Source organism: Anopheles arabiensis, chromosome X (genome assembly GCF_016920715.1).
Source record: "Anopheles arabiensis isolate DONGOLA chromosome X, AaraD3, whole genome shotgun sequence".
Taxonomy (NCBI): Eukaryota; Metazoa; Arthropoda; class Insecta; order Diptera; family Culicidae; genus Anopheles; species Anopheles arabiensis.
In genome coordinates, this window is record NC_053519.1 from 9,640,364 (window position 1) to 9,664,345 (window position 23,982).

Sequence of the window (23,982 nt, forward strand, 5' to 3'; positions counted from 1 at the left end):
TTCTGATGGATTTTGTTAAAACAAGTCAAACACATGTGAGGTTTTTTGGGACAGCTACTACAGTATGTCGTCTGTAAGAGAAGGTACAAGTTGCACTCGAAAAGATGTTACAGATATATTTTTTCCTGTAACTTCCTTATGTAAAAATAATGCATTCACAATAGCTGTGTTGAATAATAATTCTAACATTAATGTTTTGCACCGTTTAAAAGTTTTCCCAAGCGGATTGGAATACGATCCCATTTGATCACTCAAATCGATAGACATTTTTGCCTTATTATATTCCAAAATAATTTTTGGTTTCACAACATATCTATTCTTGATTTTTGCTGTAACCAGTTGGTCTGAATGTTTCGTGGAAAGCATGAGTACATCTCTCTTATTTTTCCATTTCATTACTGTAATTCCGTTGGAGTTTTCTGTTGCAATAAATTCGCCCACTTTCAATTTGGCTGTAACTACTTCTTTCGGATTATCTTTTCTATTGCTTCGTAGAGTTCCAATCAAGTGAGTTTTACGTTTGATCAACATATTGGCTAATTGTACACTGGTGTACCAATTGTCTGTGCAAATAGTGTGACCTTTATCTAACAACTTCTCCGATAATTTCATTTACAATCTTTGCTGGGGGTTGTCTGTTCTTTTTCGTGAAATATTCCAGCATAAAAACTACAATTATACGTATATCCGTAGCCACAGCACAATTTGAATATTTTTATGCCATACTTGTGTCTATGGTTTTTCAAATAGCGGCGAAATACGATACGCCCTCGAAACGTTATTAGTGATTCGTGGATGCACACAGTTTCTGCACATATTTTTGAAAATTTTGATTAAGAGCCTCAATAATGTAGCTAACTTTGGAAAGGCGGTTGGATTTATCTACAAGTTCATTATTGGAAAAATTGTAGCATTTTTTGAAACGATTCGATGAGTCATTAGACTAAGCTGCGTAAATATTTGTTTGTTCGCTTAAGTATTCAAATATTTAATCTGTAACCAGAAGTGAGTAAAAATCTTGAACTGTGCGACAATTTCTCACTTTTTCTATATTGGTTTTTGCCCCGAATGTACTTGCAAAATTCGTAAAATGGTTATGGTTTCCTTGCGGTTCGAACCATTCATCTTGAACTGTTGGATATTCTTCTCGCTCACTAGTTTCTTCATCTTCAGTTGATAAAAAAACGCAATACACGCCGTTGGTTTCTTCTGGGTACTACAAAACCAAAGCTTGAAGAGTCAGTGTCTTCTTGTTCTCCTGGCATGTTAGATGATGCCGATAGCTGAAATTTGGAACTCTACGTAAACACAAACTCACTCTGATGTGATCAAAATTGCTCTGACCACATCAGTAAGTTGTGAATTTAGCCAAAAGGTATCCAGACATCGCTTTGGAGATTTGATTGTTTCAGGTTACGATCTTTAGCCATTCTTTCACCGATCCCCGAACCAAGCGACTGTATTTTTAGCTACAATAAACTAACTACGTTGCTTAAAAAACGCTTTTGTATCTCATATTTATTGTACATTCGGGTGGACGAAAGAATTCTGTTGATAACGTCTCAACAATCCTATTTTGGGGCTTCGCTTTCTTGCTGTATTCTGATGCACTGTAGTAGCGTGTTCTATTAATAGAAGAGAGAGTTTTACCTTAACCTAGTTATCCTATCTTAACCTAATTTTTTTTAAACCTAATTTACCCTAGACCTAAAATATTCAAATAGAGGCGATTTCATGAACTGCCCTGTGTGTAGAATCTCTACATTTTTCAATTAGTTTGGTCGTTTGCTGTTGTATGTAGCTATCGAGTGAAGCTACTTCGCATGTGTCATAAAGATCTGAATTCCTAGTGTATCGATCGCAATGTGCTATCATTCTTAGCATTTTGCTCAGCATTACCTGTATTTTTTGGCGATGTACCCTGGCGCATGTTCCCCAAACCAGGCAATCATAAAATACCACTGGTTGAATGATTTGTTTAAAGACAGCTGGTTTGTTCACAAAGGAAAGCCTGGACCTGCGCGATATCAGTGGGTATAAACTCATTAAGAGAGTTTGACCCTGGCGTAAGATACTCTCAACCTGTCCGTCGGAAAGCATCTTACTATCCAACGTGAGGCCCAAATATTTTACCTTGTTAGTCCATTCGATCAGACCGCCGTTAACCTCAACCCTGCTGTGCATAGTAGGGATCAAAGACCGTTTGCGTCGATGTGGGACAATCATGACCTGACTCTTGGCCACGTTGAAACGGGTTTTCCAGCTTGTAGCTTACTTTATAAAATCATCAAGGCAGCGCTGAGCACGACGGCTCACCTCTGTCAGAGATCTACGCTTCAAAATTTGGCCATCACAAGGTAGTGCCGGAATATCCGCCGAAGCTGTGCAAAATACGCGTAGCGCTCATCGTGTTAACGGCAGAATCCGCTGACAAGCAGCAGCGGATGGTGCTAGTCTGCAGGCCATACATACTCTGCCCGTGCCCCGTGCGCTGTTATCTGGCCAGATTGAGGCTTGATTATGTGGATTCTTGCACATTCTTGCACATTTTTTTTATCTCGCAATGATATTCTTAATTGATAAATTGGTTCGGCCGCTATTCAGGCAAGGTTGCCTTTTCGCTTGAGCATTGCATTTCGGTGGTGCATTGTCCGTTTCAGCTCCGGTCGTCATCTGTCTTTGTCCGTGGGACCGAACAATAATGTCAGACACGGTCTTCGAATCGCGTGATGGATTATGTTGATATCTGTCTTTTTTTTTAAATACATCCTCTACCTAAATTAACCATTGAATAACACAATTAACGATGCTCAATCACTCAATTGCGCTGAATCAGCTCGTTTTCAACGCTTCGGAACGGAAGATAACACATATGTTTCGTTGTAGTGTTATTTGTTGGTTTTGTGAGTCAGTAAATTTCATTTAGAGCATAAGAATTGAAAAGAAAAGTTTTTATCTACTGTGCACGCAATTATCCAATTGGATAATCCCCAGCTACTGGTTAGCTTTCCAACTTGGATAATCCCTGGATAATCCGGGCATGGGCTCAGCAGCATAGTTTTAGTTCTAATGTTGCTTGCAAGCGATGCCATGATTCATTCCCCAATGTAGCCTAACTTACTGAAACGCGCAGAGTATTCGAACAAAAAAATCTTTTTAATTACCAAAAAAACAAAAAACAAACAAACAAACATAAAAACGTTTCCCCTGAAGAAAACGAGCGGCTTCATTTAACTATGTTTTGGTTGAAATTAAATAATTCCCCTTGGCCGCAATTGTTCACGGGCCCTGGTACGTGCCCATCGTGCCCATTAACAACGCTCCCGCTCGCTCGAGTCCGTTACTCATCGCATTCGGTTTAGCGCTTATCACAGCCGCCGCCGCTCGTGAGCGTGAGTCAAAAAAAAAAAAAATGACAGAAAACCAGTTCCGGTGCTGTGCTCGAGATGCGCCGAACAGAACGAGGATCATTTTCGACACTCACCTGACTCGCTCGCTGACCACACACTCATTAACATTCACCGTGAGCGCCTGCGAACGGCCAGAACAGGCAGCGCCAGCTGGGCACGGCTCATTGCACACATAGGCGGGGACACGGTAAAACCGAGCGTATGGATAGAAGGTACGCCGATCTGCTTGACAATGAAAAGGGAAATCCTTCTGCCGCCCGCATCGGATGCACCGAGCGTGATGCCGCGTCCCCAACGCAGGCAACGCGGTAACCGGTTTCGCGTGCGACGGAAAGGCAGGGGTTTTCCGTTTTACAAGCGGAGCGGAAATCATGCATAAGCTAGCCGCAATCAGCGTTTTCATACATTATTTATCAGCATCGATAAACCAGTTAATGTTAAGGCCGGTAAAGTAAGGATGCCCTCATGACGATGAAGCGTTGCAAATTCGCTCGCTCTTACATTCAGTCGCCTGTCACGAGCGGCGCGGGAAATAATTAATTTCGTCCCATGATTAGGTTTTGTGTGTGTGCGTGTGGCACTCACCCATCAAAAGTCAGCGCTGAACGTGAATTGGAAATATTAATTACGATCCCGGCAGCTGCTTCACACCCTTTTCACAGCATCGCGGCACGAGTCCCGCACGCCGATTCATACCGGCAGCACGGGCTGAAGCCATACAAATGTGGGCAATTTGACACTCGCGTGTAAGACGTGTCCCCCAGAAGGACCTCTGGAGCTTCCAGGAGTGTGATGGCAGGGAACAAAAATAGCCTACAGTCTTCTCTGGAACGATAAATGTCACACGTTGGGCTCCGTATGGGGTTGTTTTGCTTCAAATTGAATGACATCGAAAGACGGGCGAAAATATTGTTTTGCTGCGTCGACAGGTTGAACCAGTACCTTAGCTTGTTACAGTTGTGAATTTGTATTTGCAAAATCCAGCAATTACCGATCCAGGTATTATGCTCCCCAAATCCAGGCTTGATTCTAGAGGTATGTCTTTGCTTGTTTCATTGTGTCTACCTTCATAGAACTAATTTGGAGTTTGGTCATTTTCGGTAAAAAAAAATACAACCTTAACGCGAATCGTTTGTATTGATGGATCGCCCCAGTTGTTGTTGTTTAGGTCTATGCTGGCTCGCGATATCTATTCCTAGCAAAATAAATAACATTCGAGTAATTATCCTTTTTCCTTGCCCAATTACAAGCAATGTTTTCAGATTCACAGTATCTGACCCTGATCCGAGTCTTGCTACCGTTTGCATGATCTGTTTTGATTTTTAGTCTCCATATCAAACCCGATCTCCCGATGTTGGATCCAATCGCGGGGTTTTTTGACCCACTTTTATTGGAATTGGGCCTTTAAATGCTATAGGATTGGCCTTCGGGAGAATTTATAAGAAAACAGAAACAAAAAGGCCAACATTTGCTCTCGATACACCTTTCCAAACGCCTGAAGGTATGCAATGCAAACAAGCTTTCGTTTGATATTAGTTTTGAGCAATGGTTTACAGTCGTTGCCGCTAAATGTTGGGTTTTAAGGCATCAATTTTTGACAGTATGTTTTTTTGCATTACAAAAGCACTAACACAACTGTGCAATATTATTTGTTTTGTTTTGTAAAAAACAACAATCATATTTAATAACATCTCCAGACAATGTTTACAAAAGGATGACTTTTTTCAAACAAACAAAACTTTCAAAGAATAAAAAATGTATCACACGTATTGCAAAAAAATATTTGAGAAAAAAAAATCAACTGTAGAGCATATATAAAAGATTAACACATTGAGTGCCAGACCATTTTTGTTTATGTTTGCCTGGGTGCCAAGTAATTTTTGTTAACATTTTTAATGACTATCATATGTGACAGCCATGGCCCCCATGGAAGTGTTACTGAATGAAAAATAACTGAAAGATTATGTAAAATTATGATTTTAAATACATTTTTTATTGATTTCTTGTTGTATTTTCATTGTTTTGCTTTTATTTTCATTGAATCGGGAAAACAACAGTTTAAAGTTATATGCGAATTTATGTTCAACAGGAAGCTTTGTTGAAAAGCTATCATGTAATAGCGTAGATAATAGTTTGACTAATATCTGCTGTACATTATACGGTTTGAAAACTCACATTATAACTAAGATATATGAGGCTGTACTATTTTCATCGAAATAATTGTTATTTTGTATTTATATTCTCGATTTTCGACCATTTATGGGTATCAATAAATTATTCGATAAAAAAGGAAAAAAACAAAAATTTGCCAAACATGCAAACATTACAAAGTTACATAACATTTTGTTGATCTTTTTGCAATTTTTTTTAATGATAATACGTCCTATCTATTGCAAGATATTACGATTTAAAATAAATTATTCCTGGCTATCACTTATGAAAGTTAGCTGCTTTAAATGATTAGGAAGTGAAAATAGTAGAATCCAGTCAGTAGTAGTTGAGCGTCATCAAATAAAAATGATTGGATAAATCAAACCACAATTGATCGAGGGAGACTGTTGTATGGTGTTTGTTAAATTTGTAAATTAATTAGATGATATTTCCTTTGTGTGTTAATTATTATGCTGGCTGATACATTTTAAGAATGTGTGGTACAAAAGAATGTCTCTAACCCTGTCCTGAATGTCACACGAACCTGCCTGTGCCATACGTTACCAAAGGCAACGGAAATAATAATTTCAAACTGTGCACATTGCATACCTTGAGGCGTTTAGTAACGCAGCTATACAAAAAAAAACTATCCGGTTGCCGTTACTTCGGAAGAACAGACGGTCGAAGAATCGAACACTTCTGTCAAAAGATTCCCTTCCTTTAAAATTTACTTTAAAAACATTTAAATCGATCCACCTCACAAAGTAACAAGTTATTCGTTGGTTTTTTTTGTACCGATTAGATTGCCATCCACTCACTATCCCTTTGTCGGCTGAGAGTGCTGATAACCGCCTGACGATGGCTGTCGATTGAAGAAAGCCCAACAAGAAGCGATTACTTCACCTATCCGGTTGCCCCTCTCTAATGTGGCTGCTGTTGACTAAGCCATGTTGGCGAGCAACTGTTCCCCGAGCAGCTTGTCAGTGGCTTGCCATCACGCATTATTCTTTTGGCGAGTCGCTCGCAACAGACGAAGGGACAGCAGCAAGCAGCAAACAGCAAAAAAAAGCTACCAAACCTTGGGAAGGAAAAAACAAAAAATAAAACAAATCACCCTCCCCAAACGAAACAGGGACATTGCCGAACAGACTGACTGGTTGTTTCGGTGGCGCTTGGCGTGGCGTGGACTGCCACGCTGCTAGCTGACACAACAATACACTGCTCGTCACGACGAGGACGATCGAGCGCTGCTACACCGTGCAGCATGTGTGCGTAGGCCGGCGAGTGTTTATCGAGAAGATTTAATTGACCGGATTAGGGGCTGCCGGACGGTCGGTCGGTTACCGGGCCACTCGGAACCTAGCTCATTAACGTCAAACCGCGTACGATTGACTTCCTGGCGAGGGGCGTTTCGGCCGGCCAGGAGTGTATGGACTGATGCGATAAGAGCGTGAACATAAACCAAACGCGTGCTGGTATTGAAGCGACAGCAGCGAAGCAGTTGACGAAGCGCCAGCATAATTGTCGCGTTGTCGAGGCGAGCGATTATCGACGGTTTTGCACTGACATTATGGGATAGGAAAATGATGTGATAAAACACTCTCTCTCTCTCTCTCTCTCTCTCACACACACACACACACACACACACACACACACACACACACACACACACACACACACTAGCGCATACATAAGTGGGTAGAGTAGTGATGGGAAAAATGAAGATTTAGTCGTAGTAGGTCCGGATAGTAGGTCCGGGAACAGTTTCCGGAATCGGCTCCGGAATTGGTTCCGGAATTGCCTCCGGAATCGGCTCCGGCATTGGTTCCGGAATCGGTTCCGGAATAGGTTTCGGAATAGGTTCCGGAATCGGTTCCGGAATAGGTTCCGGAATAGGTTCCGGAATAGGTTCCGGAATCAGAAACAGCTTCGGAATCGGTCCCGGAATTGGTTCCGGAATAGGTTCCGGAATCAGAATCAGCTTCGGAATCGGTCCCAGAATTGGTTCCGGAATCAACATCGGCTCCGACATCGGAATTGACTCCGAAATCAGAATTGGCTTCGGTTCGGTTTCGGCATCTTCATAGGAATAGGCGTTTGGGTCCATCGGAATTAGCGGCAAAGAATCAAAATTTACTTGCAAACGATCTATTCACATGGAGGTTCCCGGACCTATTTCGCTTCCCACACGTCTTAATTCGGTTCAAAAATTAATTCTCATTCTGGAGCTAACTCCATTTCTTAAGTCAAGCCTGATTCCGTTACCGGAGCAAGTTGCGATTCCCAGATCGATTTCGATTGCAGAGACGATTCTGATTCCGGAGCCGATTTCGATCCTGGAATCGATTCCGGAGCCGATTTCAATTCTGGAATCGATTCCGGAGCCGATCCCGAAATCGATTTCGGAGTCTAATCCGGAATCGGCTCCGGATTCAACTCAGGAATCGGCTCCGGAACCAACTCCGGAATCGGCTCCGGAATCGACTTCGGAATCGATTCCAGCATCGGAATCGGCTCCGGAATTGACTCCGAACGCGGAATCGAAATCGGGTAGGTCCGATTCCGAGTTCCCGCCACTAGTACCGAGGACAGTTAATGGAAGTTTTTTGTTTGTTTGTTTTTTTTTTTGAGTCGAATTTTAGCAAAAGTGCAACAGACGTAATTTAATCCCCGGCTATCCTTCCACTTTGAAGCGTTCTGTTCTCTCTCCCCACCCCCCCCCTTTTTCCCCACCTCTTGCACGGCAATTGGAATCATTCCCCGTGGCTGCGCGCGTTTGCCTACGCGTCAGGCGCATTTTCATAGGGGGGGAGCACAAAACACACGGCTCAACAGCGATAAACAGCAATTAAATTATTTCATTTAAAGTTTGCTAATTTGCTGCGATTACCGCACACAGCGTATGATGGCCCCGAGCCCGAAGGGGATTTGAGGGCTACCCGCGCTGGGAGCTGGTAATTGGTCCCAGCCCCAAACGAACTTTCCCAAACGCCCCCCACACTCTCGGAAATGCGCCCTGCAAAACTGGATTTCATGAAACATTTTCAAAAACGTGCACGTGCCCGAAAAAAGTGGCACCGGAGGCGCACATGGTAGCAATTGACGGTTTAACGGTGTGCTGTTTTGGAATAAAAGCAAGAACGTTTTAACGATTAATCTGTCCCAGCGCTCAAATGGGGTGACATCATCGGGGTTTCTCTTTTTTTTTTGTTGGTATTGGGCTCATTCAATGGGAAAACAAATTAATCTCCGTGCTGCTGTCCACACACTGATGATGGTGATTGACCCACCGCCTTCACACCTTACCCTCTGTCGCGCGCGCGCTCTCTCTCTATCAATGGAATGATTGATGTTTCGATCTGATTCGATTGATCCGATCCGAGCGTAAAAAGCTTACACCGGGGGGAGGGGGAAAATGGGAAAATTATTACCAGTATGACGGGCCGCCCTGTAACAATTACACCTCATGATGTGTGAGTGTTGCGCAAAATGGGATTTTTTTTTGTTGCGTCCCTTACCAAAACGGTGCCGTAACGTAATTTGTCACATTTGTAGCTTGTTAAAGTACGCCCATTTGCTCCTACGTACCGAACCGAGCGCTGGGATACGTTACGATACTTCCCATTTATGCTTTTTACCCCTCCCCCCCCCTCCCTCGTCTTGCCCTCTGCCCCAGCATCCTGAACGCGCGTGCTGACATATTTTAATGATACGTCTTTAAGAAGAAAGACACAAAACAATGTTCGCTGAAAAAACAAAAACGACCACGAAGTTATAGGAGCACATCGCCCCCCCCCCCGCCAAAACCCTTTTTGCCATCTACATAACGAAACAAATAACAAATCACCCCTCCTTGCCCTTCCCCTCCGGTATTGGGTGCCACGTGCAGCGAAGGCAGTGAGGTGTGCAGAGTGGCGTTATGGTGAGCCGTTTGTTTTGGAAAAAGAAATTAATTAATCGAACCGACTCGACGGGCCAGGTGCGCAGGGCGGGTGTGTTAGCGTGTTTCTTTCCTTCCGCGCAATTTCACACTGTGTGTGTGTGTGTGTTTGCAACGCCGTTTAATAGCCGTGACAGTTGTGACGCAAACACGGTGACGGTGGGTCAGTCGCGATCTCGATTAAGGGCGATGCGCGAAACGTCAACATCGAGTGCGTGCCCGGCCGCGGGAGATGCGGAAGACAGTGAGGGGAGGGGGAGCGGGGGTAGTAAGGAAGGAGAAAAGGGATTATTATGGATGAAGGTTGCTGTGTGTGTGTTGTTTGTTGCAATCCGAGCGCTGCGCTTGGGACTCCGATTTGCATTTGGGCGGGACGCCTCGGCGTTAGGGGCAGGGTTGTCAGATCGTTTCTTTAGGTTATGTGGTTGGAGTTTTTTTTTTACAAGTGGTTCTCAGTACTGGTGTATTACTTCTATTGTATTATTATCATTACTATTTTATTGTGGAGAGAATAAGTATAATAATAATATTTTTTATTATTTGCACATTATTTTCGAACGTGTACTATATCTCGTTATGAACTCTTTTGGAATCCCGGCCAAACTGATAAAGCTAGTTAGAATGACTATGAACAGCGTCACTTGCCAGATGATGGTGGATGGAAAACTCTCAGGGCTACCACCAAAGGTCTGCACCAGGAGGACGGGCTTATGTGTCTCTTACAGGGTTTTCCAAGTCAGTTTCGAATGTCAACATTGTTATTCACCGCGTGCCAGATGTTAATGTTAAAGATTGATGTGGATCTGATATGTCGTTTCCATCACAATAATATTTAATTTCTTCACCATAATTTTCAACACCACTTCAGACTGGATAGAGTTTGACAGTTCTTTGTTATGTGTTGAAAATCATGAGTTAAATTGTTATTTCATTTTTCAAGCAAATACACCATTCGACTGTTGTTGAAAAACATTTTGGAATAATTATGTGCACATTCAAAAATGACTTGGAAAACCCTGTATTCAACATGGCGCTCGAGAGGGCCATCCGGGACTCGAAGGTGGAAACTTCGGGAATTATCTTCTATAAGTCAACCCTGATCCTGGCATAAGCTGTAGTGGTGGGAGTTCGGAATCGGACCTACCCGATTCGGAATCAATTCCGGAGCCGATTCCGGAGTTGACTCCGGAGTCGATTCCAGAGTTCACTCCAGAGGGAAATCAGTCCGGCAAACTCCATGAGAATGGATCTTTTACGAGTAAGTTTTGATTTTTTTGCGGTTATCAATACGTAGTATGATTGGACCCAAAAGCCTATTTTTATGGCGATGCCAAAACTGACTCCGTTTGGAAGCCGATTGTAATTTCGAAGCCAATTCAGATTTGAAAGCCGATTTCGATTCCGGATTAGCGGCGCTACCAACAACAAAGCAAAACTTACGTAGGCGTGGCGTACAGATTAGATAAGGGTTCTCCGGATCGTACCCACGGTTCCACTTCGGTTCTGGTAAGATTAGTTCCGATTCCTACCCCAGAGCAATGAAATTGCTAGCTCCGCCGGAACCGTCACGAATCGCCAGAATCGTCGGAATCGTTGGAAATCATCCGGAATTGTCTGAAATCGTCAAGAAACGTCGGAATCGTCGGAATCTTCGGAATCGTTCGGAATAGTTCAGTTCATCGGCATCGTATCAAAATCTTCTGGAATCGTTCGGAGCAACAATAAGTTATATTAGATTAGATTAGATTAGATAGTCAGATGTATCGATCGCATGGTATCAAGTTGAGAATTTAGATAAGTTTTTTCTTGTCCATATTTAGGGCAACAAAACAAGGGAAAAATACAAAGAAAAAATGATCCAATTACATTTCAAAAACTTCTATTGCAGTGTCCTGTGTCTTCTCACGTTCACTAACATCGGTTTTCGACTACGATTCCGCCCGATTCCGGACGATTCCAGACGATTCCTGACAATTCCGAAGGATTCCGGAAGGTGCTGGACGGTTCCAGAGTGAGCGATTGATCCTACCCTAGGGAACTGGTTCCGACATTTGATGGAGCCGTCCGGATCCAATTCTGCTGTTTTGTTCATTTTGTCCAACTCTAGTACAGAAAGGTGAACGCACTTTTGTAGTCGTCTCAGAATAGTTGGCGACATTTGATTGTTGTTTATTGTCATGTTCTTCTTCTGTGGCCCTTATCTTCTTGATTGATGCTACATGTTTCCTTTTGTTTTTTTTTTATCTTTATAGAAATTATTGATTAAACCCTCGTTTGTTTTCTGTTTACTGAGCAAGCGCGCCAAAATACCGAGTTTGAAGTTTACCTTACAAAAACACAAAAACAAAAACAAAACGTTGTTCGAAAAATTAGATACTAAAGGTAAATGCATCTAAGGACAGAGAAGCTCAGAAGAGAAGCTTGGGGGCGTTTTTCCGCGCAATAGTACCGGTTCAATTTAAAATCAAAACGCACGGGAATGTGTTAGACAGCCCTGGCGCATCGAATCGAGCTGGTTAGCGCAAGACGTGCGGGCCCCGTACACACCGTTAACTACCGCGTGCGTTTACGATGTTCGCAACAATCGCAACCCGCGGGGATGAGGGTACTACCGGGAATGGGGATCGTTTTGTTTCGATTGGTGTGTGTGTGTGTGTGTTTGGGGTTTTTGTTGCCGTTTTCGGTTGTTGTTTTTATTTCATTTTCAACCCTGCTCGCGGCTCGTTTCGTCGGCAGGGCATAAAACGTTACGAGCTACCAATTCGATTAGCTACCAGCCTGCAGTCCGGTACAGGTTTAACAGTGTTTCAGTTTCGTCAACGTTGCACGTGGGTGTGTGTGTTGAGGGGGGGGGGGGTTGCGTTGAGGCCCCTCTCCCCCATTCCAACGCAATCGATCGCGTGAAACTAATCTCCGCTTCGAAAGTGCTCCAGTTACCGATTGGGGAGTTGGCATGCATTCCACCGCTGTGTCTGTGTGTTTGTCGTAGTTGTTGCTGTTGTTTTGCTGATGCTAGATTTTGTCCGGCTCATTCTTCCTCTCCGCGAAACAGCGACCGGCAGGCGGCAACAGTGCCACAAGGCACACAACAGGTTGATGAATGGATGCCGATTTTGGATGCCGTTTTCCTTCGGCCAACCACATTCCCGCGTGAAGGTGAAGGTGTCCTTTCGGGTGTGTAAAGCCTACCTGCCGATTGGAAGGGGAAGGAGGATGGCTGGATGTGGGATTGGATCCGGTCGGTGCGATCGGTGCGCTCGAATTCGTTTGTCAAATATCAATCATTGCACCGATTAACCGGTGACCCTACCAAAAATCCATTTCCACTGCCCGCCTGGTCCGATGCCCTTGAGTGTGGGCCGGACCGGTCGGCCCTGGGGTGACGACACGTGAGCCGGACAGTCAATCCTGGTCGAGGACACGCGAGGAGCAGCAGCGGGACGGTTTGGATGGTCTGAATGGGCAAAGTTTTCAATTCAATTTTCATCCCTCGCGAAGGTCAGCGAGAAGTGGGGAGCCTAGAAAACGGCAGGGCGAGCAAAGCATCCTGAGCCTGCCAGTGAAAAACGCCGCAAGGCCTCTTCCAGCGACAGCTTGTGCAACTTTTGTGCCGTCTCACTGTAGAAACCGGCGTGGTCCAAAAAAAATATAAAAAAATAATCGCGATTGCTGTAATGTCGCTAAGAAACTGAGCGCAACGATCAACTGGGCAAATATCTTCTCCGCAAGTTGACACAATCCTCACCACGCCGCTCCGTGTTGGCGCCGTTCAGGGATGGGCAGTTGAAAAAATAAACCCCTTCAATGAAAACGTGAGGAACAAAAAATGGCAACGAGACACACGAGCGACGTAAAAATAATAATAAAAAATGACAGCCCCGGTAATAGAAGTAATGCTGGGCGGTTAAATTAAAACTGGTAGGCAACCAAAACGCGGCGCAGACAACAGCGCAAAAACCACCGTCACCAGAGTGCTTTAAGAGATGGGTTGGTTTTTTTGTTGTTGCGTTGGTTTTCGTTGTGTTTCATGATTCCACTCTCCAGCCCCGGGAACGGCAGGAGGGGCAAATTATGGGGACGAATTTCTGCACTAATTAGTTAATGGCCATCCTCAGGGGAGATGGGCAGGCGGGATGGGGAAGGGATGGAGGTGCAGCGGGCTTCTAAAATCCTGACATCCAATGGTTTCTTAATTGTGTGTGTGTGTGTGTGTGTGTTTTTGTTTATTCCTTCCCTGGCCCTGGCACCGCAACATTTTGCTGTGGTCGAGAAAGAGTTGAAAGGATGATCCCGCCAGCTATCGAGTTACTTGTTTTTTTTTCGTTATTATTTTGATGGGTGTTTTCGTAGTTGGATTTTTTGTATGTTTCAAAAGTGTCAGCAACCCTTGAAGGTGATGGCTACCCGGTCATGAGGGTTTTAGTAGAAGTTTAATTGAATTTATTATTTGTGCATCAATCTATATAGCGCAAAGAAATCGGCTTTTACCAATGGAAATAGGTCATATCTGACGATGAAGGGTTGTTTCGAACGATACCGGATTACTCTGGACGACTCCAGACTACTCCGGAGGACTTCGGATGACTCCAGACAACTCCTGATGACTCCGGACAATTCCGGATGACTCCAGACGATTCCAGAAGACTCCGCAACAGGACGACTCCGGATGACTCCAGACGATTTGGGATGACTCCGGATCACTCCAGAAAACTCTGGATGACTCCGGACGATTCCAAACGATTCCAACACCGGACAACTCCGAATGACTTCGGATGACTCTGGATGACTCCGGTTGACTCCAGACGATTCCAGAAGACTTCGCAACAGGACGACTCCGGATGACTCTGGACAACTCTGAATTACTCCAGACGACGCGGGATGACTCCGAACGATTCCAGACAACTCCGACACTGGACGACTTCAGATGACTCTGGGCTATTCCAGAAGATTCTAACACCGGACAACTCTGAATGACTCCGGATGACTCTGGATGACTTCGGATCACTCCAGACAGCTTCAAATACCTCCAGGCAGCTTCGAATGGCTCCAGACAACTCCGAATAACTCCGGATGACTCCAGATGACTCCAGACGATTTCAGAAGACTCCGCAATAGGACGACTCCGGATGACTCCGGACAGCTCCGAAAGGCTCTGGGCAGCTTCGAATGGCTCCAGATAATTCCGGACGAGTCCGGACGACTCCGGATGACTTCGGACGATTCCAGAAGACTCCGCAACAGGACGACTTCGGATGACTCCGGACACCTCTAAATTACTCCAGACGACTCGGGATGACTCCGGACGATTCCAGACACTCCGATACAAGACGACTCCAGATGACTCGGGAAAACTCCGGATGACTCCAGACGATTCCAGACGATTCTGACACCGGACAACTCCGAATGACTTCGTATGACTCTGGACGTCTTCGGATCACTCCAGAGAGCTCCAAATGGCTCCAAGCAGCTTTGAATGGCTTCAGACAACTCCGAATGACTCCGGACGACTCCGGACGACTCCGGACAATTCTGAATTACTCCAGACGACTCGGGATGACTCCGAACGATTCCAGACTACTCCGACACTGGACAACTCCAGATGACTCTGTAAAACTCAGAATGACACCGGACGATTCCAGACGATTCCGACATCGGATAATTCCGAATGACTCTGGATGACTCTGGATGACTTCGGATCACTCCAGACAGCTTCAAATACCTCCAGGCAGCTTCGAATGGCTCCAGACAACTCCGAATAACTCCGGATGACTCCAGATGACTCCAGACGATTTCAGAAGACTCCGCAATAGGACGACTCCGGATGACTCCGGACAGCTCCGAAAGGCTCTGGGCAGCTTCGAATGGCTCCAGATAATTCCGGACGAGTCCGGACGACTCCGGATGACTTCGGACGATTCCAGAAGACTCCGCAACAGGACGACTTCGGATGACTCCGGACACCTCTAAATTACTCCAGACGACTCGGGATGACTCCGGACGATTCCAGACACTCCGATACAAGACGACTCCAGATGACTCGGGAAAACTCCGGATGACTCCAGACGATTCCAGACGATTCTGACACCGGACAACTCCGAATGACTTCGTATGACTCTGGACGTCTTCGGATCACTCCAGAGAGCTCCAAATGGCTCCAAGCAGCTTTGAATGGCTTCAGACAACTCCGAATGACTCCGGACGACTCCGGACGACTCCGGACAATTCTGAATTACTCCAGACGACTCGGGATGACTCCGAACGATTCCAGACTACTCCGACACTGGACAACTCCAGATGACTCTGTAAAACTCAGAATGACACCGGACGATTCCAGACGATTCCGACATCGGATAATTCCGAATGACTCTGGATGACTCTGGATGACTTCGGATCACTCCAGACAGCTTCAAATACCTCCAGGCAGCTTCGAATGGCTCCAGACAACTCCGAATAACTCCGGATGACTCCAGATGACTCCAGACGATTTCAGAAGACTCCGCAATAGGACGACTCCGGATGACTCCGGACAGCTCCGAAAGGCTCTGGGCAGCTTCGAATGGCTCCAGATAATTCCGGACGAGTCCGGACGACTCCGGATGACTTCGGACGATTCCAGAAGACTCCGCAACAGGACGACTTCGGATGACTCCGGACACCTCTAAATTACTCCAGACGACTCGGGATGACTCCGGACGATTCCAGACGATTCCGACATCGAACAACTCTGAATGACTCCGGATGACTCTGGAAGACTGCGGATGACTCCAGACAGCTCCGAATGGCTCCGAGCAGCTTCAAATGGCTCCAGACAACTCCGAATGACTCCAGATGACTTCGACTCCGGACAATTAAAGGCGATTCCAGGCGGCTTCAGACGAATCCAAATGTCTCTAGATAATGCTGGGGGACTTACCCTCTGGAGTCAGTTTCGAAATTTTGGGAGTTTCATCGGAGTCGACTCCGGATTTATTTCTTCAGAAGACTCTACTTCTTGTTTCAGTTCTGAAATCTGTTTACTAACGTAAACGATTCTTTCAGAAATCATAACCATAGACACATTGTTAACCAGATCTACCTCTTGTCTGCTCATGCGAAGGGTTAACACACCACATCAAACTGCCCAGTCACCTTGATGAAGCGTGCCGAAATTGGCTGGTGGCATCTTTCGTAGGGCGCTGCTTATGTCAACTTTTTACCGCACCCGGGCCTTTAAAACTGTCCGTCATTCTTTGGATGTCTTGGTACGTGTCGGGTGTGTGTGTGTGTGTGCTTGCACTCGGGTCTGATAAGCAATAAAAAAACGCAAAAGGGAACAATATAACCAAGCCCGGAAGATTCCCCGATACCTTCATTGGTGTTGTCAGCTGACACGGTGAAGAAGCCGTGTGAAGAAACGATTAGATTAAATAACTCTTCAGCCTCGCGCATTTAAGCTTTTGTGGGTTTTCCTTGACGTTTTTCGCTCTTCTTCAAATCCCTTCACCAATGGAAAATGACACGCGACAATATTGTTCTTGCCTATCTCGGGGCAAAACTGTGCTGCCCTTGAAGAAATTCGCATGGGCCCGGGACCCGGCCTCGGGTATTCTGCAGCCAGGCGTTCTTTTTCCCGCGCGCCTTGCGTCTCTGTCAACTCAATTAACGATCAAGCGCTTTTTTTTTTTTGTTATTATTGCCGCTCCTGCAGCCAACAGAGGCCTGTCACGGAAACTTTTGCCATGCCTCTCTGTGGGCGGCGGGTTTTCGGCGTGTCGATTTTGCCAATTTCACTATATCTTTAATTTTTGTTTGCCGCTCTGTTCGCGCGCACACACTTTTCTTTGTCGGAAAGTTTTCACTCCATTTTTTCTGTTGGTGGCGAGCACGAGGATGACGAAATGATTTTGGATTTTTTTCCTCTAAGCCCAGGCGTGTGGCACCCATAAGGTGCCAGCACGCGGAGGTACCGGATGATGGTGATTGAAAATTGCCACCCCCAAAAGCGGTACGGACGAGCGAAAGGCTTGCGATACCCCATCCCTGGGACGTCTTTTTATGTGCATGATACTGTTCCTTTTTTGCGAGCGGCCCATAGAAAGGATACAGCTGCCACATACTCGCACACACATACACAGCCAGTTGATTCGATTAAGCGTTGGATTCCATTTGCCGATTGCGTTCGCTCTAGTGCACGTGTCCGCTTGCGAGCGTGCGAGCGCTGAAGGAATCTAATAAAGTGCATCCCGCATTAAAAAGCCATTTTCCCACACATTTTAACTTTGCTCTCTCATTGGTAGGGACAGGCAAAAGCTGCCCCGGGAATGGGGGTTGAAACGGGGGGACCTGTGCTTGCTTCGGATGGAATGTTCTTTTTCGCGGAAACGCATAAATTCTGTACGTGAATTGGAGAAGTAAATTACGTGACAGCTACTTGAGACAGAGAGCAAGCGAAGTCTTCCCGAGAAAGTCATCTCAAAACTAGCGCTTGAGACGGCGCGAAATGAATCAAACAGGAATTTTAAATGAGTTTCCAGTTTCCTCACGGATCGAATTTTCGATAATGATCAGTAATTACCGGAACGGTTTCGGCGGAGATGTTAGCTCATTAAAACAGGTGGAAGCGGGAAAATGCCTGTTCTTGCTTTGCAACTATTGCTGGCGTATTTTCCCAATAAGAGCATTATCACGCATGCATGACACAGAATGTGGTGGATTACTTGAACGAGCACTATCTGCAAGTCAAGTCTTACTGAGACGCATTTCCCTGAAGCTGGCACTGTACACGGTTTCAGTAAAACCACACACTTCCGGTCACATAAAACGTCAAGAGCAGGTGCGGCAAGGCGTGTGTTTTTATGTGCCTGTGGATAATTTATTAACTTGAAGTAAATTGGAAGATTTATTCGTTTCCGAACGTGTGTTTTGCAATGCACTGGACAAAGGTTTTGGAGTTCGACGTCGTGGATGAGCATTTTATTGCAGCATCCAGGATGACCCGTAGAACGGTACGACTTCTGGTCCTGACTCTACTGTCCGTTCCGATGTACTACTCTACGGACACTTTTCACACTTTTCACAGCTGCTGCCAGTGCATTCTCGGGGGGGAATTGGAAACTACTTCTGAGGCTTCTGTGTTTTCTGTATTGCTGTATCGTCTCCCGCTCCCAGCAATCTCAGCCCAAACTCCTGCCCTGACCTGACCTAGTTCAGTTGAGGGAAAAATAAATTGCCAGCATTTATCATGACCTGCCGAGCTCGTTGGTGTCTTTCACCGGTGTCAAAGGGGTGACGCTGTGGGTCAAACTTTTTCGACCAAAGCACTGCAATTAAACGTCTCGCCCGGAGTGGAGTGGGTTTGTACAGTGTGCATACCGGAGCATGTTAGTGCGCTGCTCGTATCTGCCTGTTTACAGAAATGGAAAAAAAAATACTGCATTTGAAGCTAACTACCGACCGAGATATCCAGCCACCCGATGAACCGAGGGGTAGTTGAAAGAGTTGAAAGTGACCACGCATAGGAAGCCTACCATGTCCCGGCCTCCCGCTCCACCTCGCCCGGGTTCCTGAGCATCTTCCGAAAAAGGGGTTTTTGTTCGTTTTACTAAGGCAGCGGACATCGGACTGGTTGCGAAAGTCAAGGTAACGCGCGTGCTAAATGTCGCCCGTGACGTGACGTGACGTAACAGACTTGAACCGCTCCTTTTGAACGGAGCAATAGCAAGCGATGATCCGGAAGGTACGGCCGCGGTACAGTTGTTGTACACTTTCGCGGACACTGCTATGGGCATCGCATACCGGTCGGTGGTTTCCTGGGGTGGGTTGGACTTTGACGCCCCACGCTACGGTACGCTGGGAAAGCGATTCTACCGAGTGGTGATAGGTGTTTGTGTGTTCGACATCATTTCTGGCAATTCGGTAATAGCAACCATTTGAGCGGGTACGTACTTTTGTTTGGTCTAAAGTGGTGGATGTTTTGATTTTCAGTGTAACGAAATAATTCCTAGTGTCTTCGTTATGATACCGGATAGCGTACTTGTACAAGAGACTTCAAATGTTCCAAATGGCAGATTTGCGTTTACAACGCTCTTCTACCTACTTAAATCTCGGAAAAAGTTTTCAACTTCTCCAATGCGAAACTCCCAACATTCTGACAGTCGACTTACGGATTAAGAGGACTGCTGTGGCCTAAAACTCTCAGGCATGGAAATGCATCCTTTTGAACTGGTTAGTTTTGTGTCTCAAATCACTGTGTAATCAAATGGGACCTAGAATGGACCGTCTCCTCGTAGCAAGGATTGACTGTTCGGCTATGCAGTAATGAATTAAGGCTCGAAAGCCTGCATAGGACATGCCGCGTAGTACGTTACACCAACTAGAAGAAGAAGAAGAATCAAAATGTATTCTGGTTGAAAATAGCGATGTTTGACTTTCTGGGATATTCTAGTTACGTTGATGTCTTCGAATTTGTGGGTCCAAAAAACGTTCGTTACTCAAAACGTTGATTGATTCTTATCTCAGAACTTCTAAGTACGATTGTACGAAACTTATAGGTGATCATTGGGGAGCAAAATTAAGCGTACTCTAGTTTCTGAGGTACAAACGCAATGATATCCACTTATTAGCAGGCCTTCGTCTAACGTGCAATGCTGTGCCGGATCTAGCAGCCGAATCAATTATTGTAGCCATACAATGGTAGAGTAATCTTACATAATCCATTTTGTCAAAGAAAAAATCTCCTTGATGTCCTAAATATGATACTAAAATTTTCTAAAAACCAACTTCAAAGCTGTGACATTACCCGTAGAAATAGGTCAGACATTCTTCAGACATTCAAAATTAAATCTTCATGAAACTAACTTCAATTTCTTTTAGGAATTTAGCGTATTTAGCGGTAATCCAAAAAATCCATCTCAAAAAAAAAAAAAACTCTGACATTATCGGTAGAAATTTCTCAGACATTCTTTCGGGGTCACCGCAGTAAAGCAACTGCCACATTAGATAACAGCCCGCGTTTATGTCACCGACCATCAGTACCGACCTACACGCCCAGCAGTAGGTCACAGACGCACTTTTGCGCTCTGCCCTGCGGTCATCTAGTGCTGTGCCCGTTTTTACCCGCGGCCCGAAACTGGAGCCTACGGAGCACGGTTGTCGCAATTGCACTAACTGTGGTAAAACAGTGTTCATCACACGAAAAACTGAAGAAAAAAAAGCTCAACTAAGGTGTGCCCCGCATGACATTAGCCTGACAGATGTACCTACACGCGGAGCATGATTCTGCCGCTTTAATTTGCTCGCGGGGCCGTTGCGGATGATAACATGACGGTGACGTCCGAACAGCGCACTGCGTTCGGGGATGCTTCAAATTATAATGGATTTTCGTGTAACCTCATTAAACACGTTTAACTGCTCGCCCGCTAATGATGTTCGGTGCGTGCTGGCCAGGAAGCCACAGTTTTCAGGCTCGCCAGTCGGCCGTCCCTGCCGTCACTGTGGGATTTGTTTGCAGAGATGTAGTTGTTGTTTTGTTTTTTTGTTTTTATGTCGTTGTTACTCCACCTTGCTGACTGGGTTGTTCTTGCTGCGGCACTTCACGCCAGAGCAGATGAGCACCAGCAAAGTGCTCACCCTAGTGTCTGATCTGATGAAAGTAAGAGCACCGACCCCGTTCGGTCGATAAACATTTGATGAGTCTCGCCATTAGGGACCACGTTGACGAAATGACGGCCCTGCGTCGAGAATAATTAACCGTGTGTGTGTGTGTGGCCAAAACATCCGCACCAGCTCCAGGTGAAAGGTGACCTCGGGAGCGCGACTGGCCTTGAACTCCAGAGCCCGGTTCAACTTCCCCTCCGTCAGTGGCGGAAGGCGTTTTTATGTACACCTTGCTTGCTTCCAATCTTTCCAGCTGTCGCGGCTTACGTCACCCCATCAATCCCGTGAGATGTGGTAAGAAGCAAAGTATTTCAGCGTCCCAAAAAATGGACAAAAAAAAGCCCTGAGTTCGCTTCGCTTTGCGCGAGTGCGTGCAAAATTCTATCATCCACGCGGGCCATTGCGCTCCCCGTAACGTAGTTTAATTGACTTTCGCAAAACGTAGCCAATTGCTGCCGTTGTGACAAATGTATATATGAAAATGAGAGCGCCGGTGAAAGGCACGCCGGGCCGGGGACGGGGCAGCTCCGTTTTCGGGGAGGGAGCCGCTCGGAGACACAATCACAGCTTCCTGCGTTTATATGCATGAAAAACGCATCGGACCGCATCGGAGATTAGCTTACGAAACCTCGGGCCGGGTGGTGGAGCTGGTCGATTGGTCCGGCTTGGGGCGTTTTCTTTGGCTGTTGTTTTGCGCTCCCTCGCTTATCAAACCTTCTCCTTTTCCAGGCTGTTTTTCATTCGGCTTTCCATTCGGAAATGCATCGGCGCTGGTGCGTAATAGTCGGTATGGTTTGGTGTGGCCGTATTGCTTACGTGTGGGTCCAGCAAACAGTTGGACAGCTTTTATGGTGAAGAAAGCCTGGACAGTTTTGTGCTGAGAAGTGTTCTCCTACTGGCAGAATTTCTTACAACCACGAGCCACGAACGCTAAACGCGCGTTAACACCAATTATATTGGCGTATATACATGCAAAGTACATAGGATTGATAGGTTAAATCTAAGCGAACGTTTCTAATAAAAATGAATCTATAAGTAGAATCCAAGCAGAACAGACGTTCTTATTAGAGTATCCGAATCCTATACACTTAACTCGCGCATCGTCATTGGAAGTGATCGGCACTAGCGCCGTTCTAAATCTGCCCTGCTAGCGCCCATTCATTCGCCCTAGGGTTGCCAATTAACACGCTTTATGCTCAGCCTTTTATCGCATTATTGGAAACCCTTCCATCCCTCTACTCCGCGACCCTTTTTCAATGGCATTATCGGCACCGGCCCGGGAGATGACACGTAATAGCTGCTGCCCTTTTCGCGAACCCGTGTGCGATAATTCCACTTGATGCAGACGAGTCAGAATTCAAGGGAACCTATAAACGGTTAACGGTGGCTCGTGCCAGCACTCGACACGCTCCCGGCCATATTAATAACGGTGGTGGTGGTTTTATGGAAAAATTGAAATACAGAAGAAGAAAAAACACTCACCCACACACCCTGAATGAAGTTCCCATTTTCCCCTTTGTGGTCTTCCTGCTCCAGCCAGGAAGTACAACGGTGGCTTTCGCTTTGCGCCTGCCACCTTGGCCGGGCAACAGCTGCGCTTTAACGGCAGGTGCGTCGTTTTGCATTATTTTACGACGATTGGTTTGGCCGCACCGCCGCACGCCTTTTGTGTATCTGTGCGCTGTGCATCTTTGAATGGTGCAAATTTTACGACCCGCCCGTTGCTCGATCTTCGCGGGTCCACAGTCGGTGTCAAAGCGTTACGCGCGTTAGCGACAGATTAAGGCCCGTTTTATTGGCCAGGCGATCATCGCCGTGGGATTTGCCATAGCGCACACACCCGGCAGATTGTGTGCACACCGAACGTGTCGAAAGCAGCACGGGCCTCCACCCTGCCTGCCCGCAGGTGCTCCATTTTAATGTCCTCCCGCTTGAAGGATGTTTGGCCGCGTGTTTTGATGCGCGAGGTACACAGGTGGAAAGCGGCGTGGTAGAATTCAAACTCGAAGCACTTGAGGGTCAAAAACATCTTCATCTCGTAGCGTACAGCAGCAATTCGCACCTACGCAAAACAAAAACAAAAGCGCACAAAAATAGAAGCTACACAAGTATGGAAGCTCGGGGCAACCATGGCACCCTGTAAGGTCGAACTCGAAGGCTGTATGCATTCGTGTATTCATTTTAATGATTTGTCAACATTATGTAAGCTTTGTAATTCAAAATTTTGTTACGAAATGAGTAAAATGAGATGAAAGACCCAGCTGCACCATGATGTTCTTTTTTAGGTACACATAATACTTCCAGAATGATACAGAAAATAAAAAGAAACACGTCTAAGCTTGAAAGTTTTCACTCCGAAAAGCTACAAATCTATTTTGAATAACGTCGGGACAGTTATTTACGTCCGACTAGCACCAACCGGAGTCATCCGAAGTCGTCAGGAGTTGGAGTCATCCGGAGTGGTCCAGAGTCGGAGACGGAATCTCCCGGAGTTGATGCCATCCAGAGACGGAGTCATCCGGAGTCGTCCGGATTCGTAGTCCTCCGGATTTGAAGTAGTACGAAGTCGGAGTCCTCCAATGTTGAAATCATCCGGAGAAGGAGTCATCCGGGGTCATCCGGAGTCGGAGTCTTCCGCAGTTGAAGTCATCCGAAGACAAAGTCATTCAGAGTTGAAGTTGTCCGGAGTCGGATTCATCGGGAGTGGGAGTGCTCTTTATCGGAGTCTTCTCGAGTTGAAGTCTTCCGGCGATGGAGTCATCCAGAGTCCTCTGGAATTGGAGTCATCCGGAGTTGGAGTGGAATCGGGGTCATTCGGAGTCGGAGTCGTCCGCAGTCAGCCGGTGT